Below are 5110 nucleotides of genomic sequence, written 5' to 3'. Positions count from 1 at the left end.
CGCGGGCTGGCCAGATCAGTGCACGCGTCTCCTCGGTCGATGGCGTGCACGAGCGTGCTCAGGAGGGTGAGGTGAGCGTCCAGGACATCGTGAGGTGGGCTGGAGTGGATGGGAGGGGGAAATGGCATGATGAGTGCCATGATGCCACGGCATGGTGGTGTCCTTGATGTTTTTATGCATGATCACTGGTCTCTGATGCTTGGTAATGTTCACTGGGTGCAAGAGGAGACTGATGATGACCTAAGGCTCGATGGTTTAGTCCAAAACATGTTGGATATAAGGATGTATGGGGTTGGCAGATTAGTGCATGCCAAGTGTTCGATGAAATGGCCGAAAGAACTTTGAATTCAAATTTTGCCAAAATAGTGTATGGGTGTTATTCAATTAATGTTTGGAACCTATTGATTGTGTTGGTTTGCAAAATGGAGCTGATTTGGTGAGCATCAAATTTGATGTGATCTTGTTTCTGTTTCAATGTTGCCACTTGGCATCCTTATATTAAGCAATTGAAAAGGAACCATTCAAAATGGTCAACACCAAAAGTTTTCATCTTGATGAGGTCTTGGATGAGGTGCAAAGAGTTGGGAGAGTTTAGTTTACAAATTTCTTAATACAGGGGCTCAAAGTGGGTACCCTGATATAAATGTCAATTTTGACCATTATCTTATGTGAGTGTGTTTTGTTATTTCCTTTGATTTGCTTTGCATTTCCTTGATTCAAAAGGTGTTATTAAGTGTTTAGTTATGTTTCCAAACCATTGGCTCATATGTGGTGTTATTCTTATTTTCTTTTCATTTGTTTCTCTTTGATGCACTTAGGCATGGTTTAGGGTTCATTTAGTGTTAGATTGGGTTTAGTAATGGTTTCAAATCATTTAGCTAAAGTAAAAATGGCATAGGCCAAGATTTGCAAAACTGGCTATAAGCTCACATATGCTTCTCTTTTTAATTTAATTTCCTTTCTTTGGTTTTATCTTTGATTGTGAAAAAGAGCAAGGTTTTAGGGTTTAGGAACATTTCAAAATACTTCACACAAGCATCATGGCAAAACTCACAATATTTAGGCATGAGCACTATGCACATTATAGAACTCAAATAAAGTTTTTGTTGGTTCCAATTTTTGGAAAAAGGAATTTGTCTTCTTCATTGTTTTTGGAAATTGGGATGTTACAAGGATGCATCAAGTTTTCTTCCTCATGGACCTTGTTGCGTCCATCCCATATATGCCACATGGCAGTCATGGCCGTAGTGAGTTCGAGATCAGATCCTCTCTCCAAGAAATCCATAGCCCAGACTCGAGGAGATATGAAGTGGCTCCGTCCCAATCAGGTCATGTACTGTTGCCTGATTTCCCGCCACACCTCATTTGAAGCGCATGCTCCACAGTCTCGCGCTGGCCACAGAAGATGCACAACTCCCACGCTGCAATACAATGCATGAGCTGGTAGAAGGGCGAAGCAACTCCTGATTTCCTGACATCTCTCAAGCTTAGGAGCTTCTAACATTTCACGTAGGCCATGTCCATATGTTCAAAACGTAAGTCCCTCGCCCTTCCTTTCTCCACTCCATTTCTCTCTTCTACTTCATTCACAGAAAATGTACTAGGTGGTACCCTTGTGTTATCATGTTCGAACCATACCACCTCTTATATACATAGTTTCATTGGATGTAGACGCATGATGTTTCACTGTATAAATGCTATAGATTTCCAACAGTGTACCTTGCCATGGATCAGGGAGCATGTGGTTTGTATTCAAGAGTACACTGTTTGGCTTGTAAATTTCGGATGCTCTCACTGATGAAGCTTCAGGGCTGACCAATAACCACATTTATCACCAAACCAAATGGGTCTGTCATACATATACCGGCTAGGCTATGTGCATCAATTGATGCAGAAGTCGGGGCACTCCACGTTTAAAAAAAAACAAATACATACATACACCAGCTTATAAACATTAATCTGCTAATCAATGTGAGTCTTATTTGCGTGGGAACCTGAATTTGTACGGTAAATCGAATTCTCCATGGCGTGCTTATTCGCGTACAAAATAAAAAATGGTGATCGTTATCAAAGGGAAAAATACACTTAATGTAGAATCTTCATATTATTTGCCCTCATTCAAATTTGTATGGAAAAATGAATCATACTTATAGTAGGCTGCTCAAATGATCAGCAAGAATGCTTCCTCCATTTCTCGGCGGAGAGCGTGAAGAAGCTCATGGCGAAGGCGAGCACCGAGATGTCCGACACCACCACCATAATTTCCTCGATGCAGGCCCTGCTGGCGCACCTGTGGCTCGCGGTGTGCCGGGCTCGGAGGCTTGCACCGGATCAGGAGACGCTGTACACTCTCCTCGTCGGATGCCGGGGCCGCGTGGATGGCGTTCCAACAGATTACTTGGGCAACGCGGTGGCGCATGCCGCTGCGCAGTCCCCCGCCGGCGAGATCCTCGACGGAGGGCAGGGCAGGGCGGCTTGGCTCCTCAACAGAGCAGTCTCATCGTTCGACGAGAGGAGCGCGAGGGAGAAGCTCGCGTCCTGGCCAGGAGAGCCCAACTTCCCAAGCATGGCGGCTTTATCGGCTACCGCTCATACGAGCGTGCTGACGGGGAGCTCGCCGCGGTTCGACGTTTACGAGAACGACTTCGGGTGGGGCCGGCCGGTGACCGTGCGGAGCGGCGCCGGGAACAAGCTGGATGGAAAGGTGACCGTGTATGAGGGCGGAGACAGCGCGGGAAGCATGGCGCTGGAGGTGTGCCTCACCCCGGAGGCGCTCGCCTTCCTCGTCGCCGACGACGAATTCATGGCCGCGGTTGGCGCGACTCATTGTTTATTCGGTCACTCTCTGAATAAATTACTAGGAAGCATGGATGTCCCCTGACTCATCTTAATCATTTTTGTGTACATGGGCACCACTGATTTCTTTATCCAGAAAATGAAAGTCATATTTCTAAGTTTTAAAATATTTTGAAAGGAAGCATGATGTAGCCAATAATGTATCTTGCAAACGTGCTAATTTTCAATTGGAAATAATATGTATTTTAGTCTAAATAAAAATGATGAAAATATAGGTTAAAACATAAAACATTTGAAATTGAGATTTTACACGTTGGTGGAATATATCATTAGCTACTTTTAGAACTTTATTTCATAATTTTTCGAAACCTATAAATATAAATTTTTGAATTTTCTAAAATGCCGAGAGCACAAGTGCTTGGGAGCAAAACTGACTTTCAGGTGTAGAAGCAATCAAACTATTAATAGTAAGTACTTTTCACTTAAGATTTCAAAGCAGAGTATCGGAAGTATTTCCGATACTCTGCTTTGAAATCTTAAGTTCATATGCACTCGGTATGTATAAAATATATTTTAAAAACAAAAAAAAATAAGGAAAAAATTTTAGCATGTAGAGGGACATGTTCTATATGTGCACGTATAGTTTCACATAAAACCGACAATTTTTGTATCCTGTATAAAAAGACAAATAATGCCTAGAGAAATAGACTATTTTTGCATAAAAAATTGTCATTTTTACACAGAGCATAAAACATATCGGTTTTTGCTGAAACAACTTTTTGAGCATGTAACATGTCAAGGTATACACGAGACATTTTTATTTATATTTTTTAACATTTATAAATATGTTTAATATGCATTTCAAATAAAGGGTGCATATGCACCCGGGTGCAGAAACACTCTGTCCGCAGAGTATACACTATACAGTTACAAGTCATCTTCTGCTTTCGTGTGATCTATGCCGTGGGCAGAAGCTGCACTTACGCTACAGAATACTTTTGCTATCGCTGGGAACCCAAGACATCTCGTCATCGGTGTGCATTCAGAATTTCCTAGCATTTATCCTAAGTTGCTTGTAAGTTTGGTGACTCCAAACGTTAAGTTGCTCCATCGCTGAAACGATTTACAATGCATGGGCTGGCAGAAGAGCGAAGCAACTCCTGATTTCCTGACGTCTCTCAAGCTTAGGAGCTTCTAACATTTTACGTAGGCCCTGTCCATATGTTCAAAATGTAAGTCCCTCGCCCTTCCTTTCCCCACTCCATTTCTCTCTTCTACTTCATTCACAGAAAATATACTAGGTGGTACCCTTGTGTTATCATGTTCGAACCATACCACCTCTTATATAACATAGTTCCATTGGATGTAGACGCACGATGTTTCACTATATAAATGCTATAGATTTTCAACCGTGTATCTTGCCATGGATCAGGGAGCATGTGGTTTGTATTCAAGAGTACACTGTTTGGCTTGTAAACTTTCGGATGCTCTCATTGATGAAGCTTCAGGGCTGATTAATAACCACATTTTATCACCAAACTAAATGGGTCTGTCATACATATACCAGCTAGGATACAACTCCTTTCGTTTGGCGCCCTGGCAGGATACAACTGCTGAAGCAAAAGTGATTGAAAATGAGTTGTGTGAGCTTTTCGAGCGGGAGGAGATAATGGCCCGTCAACGCTCTCGAGTCGACTGGCTCAAGGAAGGAGACCGGAATACGGCTTTCTTTCATGCACGGGCATCTGCTCGCCGACGGACAAATAAAATTTCTGGGTTGGCTAGAGAAGATGGTTCACGGTGCACTGATATCACCGAGATCAAAGGACGAGTGGCAGACTTTTATGCTAATCTGTTCAACTCGGAACCTTGTGATCGGATGGATGAGTTGTTGGATACTATCCCAGGGAAGGTAACGGATGATATGAATTCAGAGTTATGTAAACCGTATACTAATGAGGAAATCAAGATAGCTCTATTTCAGATGGGTCCAATTAAAGCTCCGGGGCCTGATGGCTTCCCGGCGTTGTTCTACCAAACTCACTGGGAGTTTTTTGAGGAAGAGATTTGTACGGCTGTTAGAGGTTTTTTGGCGGGAGATTCTATCCCGGAGGGACTCTGTGACTCGATCATCGTCCTAATTCCTAAGGTAACACATCCAGATAATCTTAAGAATTTCCGCCCAATAAGCCTTTGTAACGTCTTGTACAAGATTTCATCCAAAGTGTTAGCTAACCGGCTCAAGCTGATTCTTCCAGTCATTATATCTGAGGAGCAGAGTGCTTTTGTGCCCGGCAGGCTAATTACGGACAAT

Source organism: Lolium rigidum, chromosome 1, assembly GCF_022539505.1.
Source record: "Lolium rigidum isolate FL_2022 chromosome 1, APGP_CSIRO_Lrig_0.1, whole genome shotgun sequence".
NCBI classification, from domain to species: domain Eukaryota; kingdom Viridiplantae; phylum Streptophyta; class Magnoliopsida; order Poales; family Poaceae; genus Lolium; species Lolium rigidum.
The sequence above is the reverse complement of the archived record's forward strand: the minus strand, read 5'-3'. Positions refer to the sequence as shown.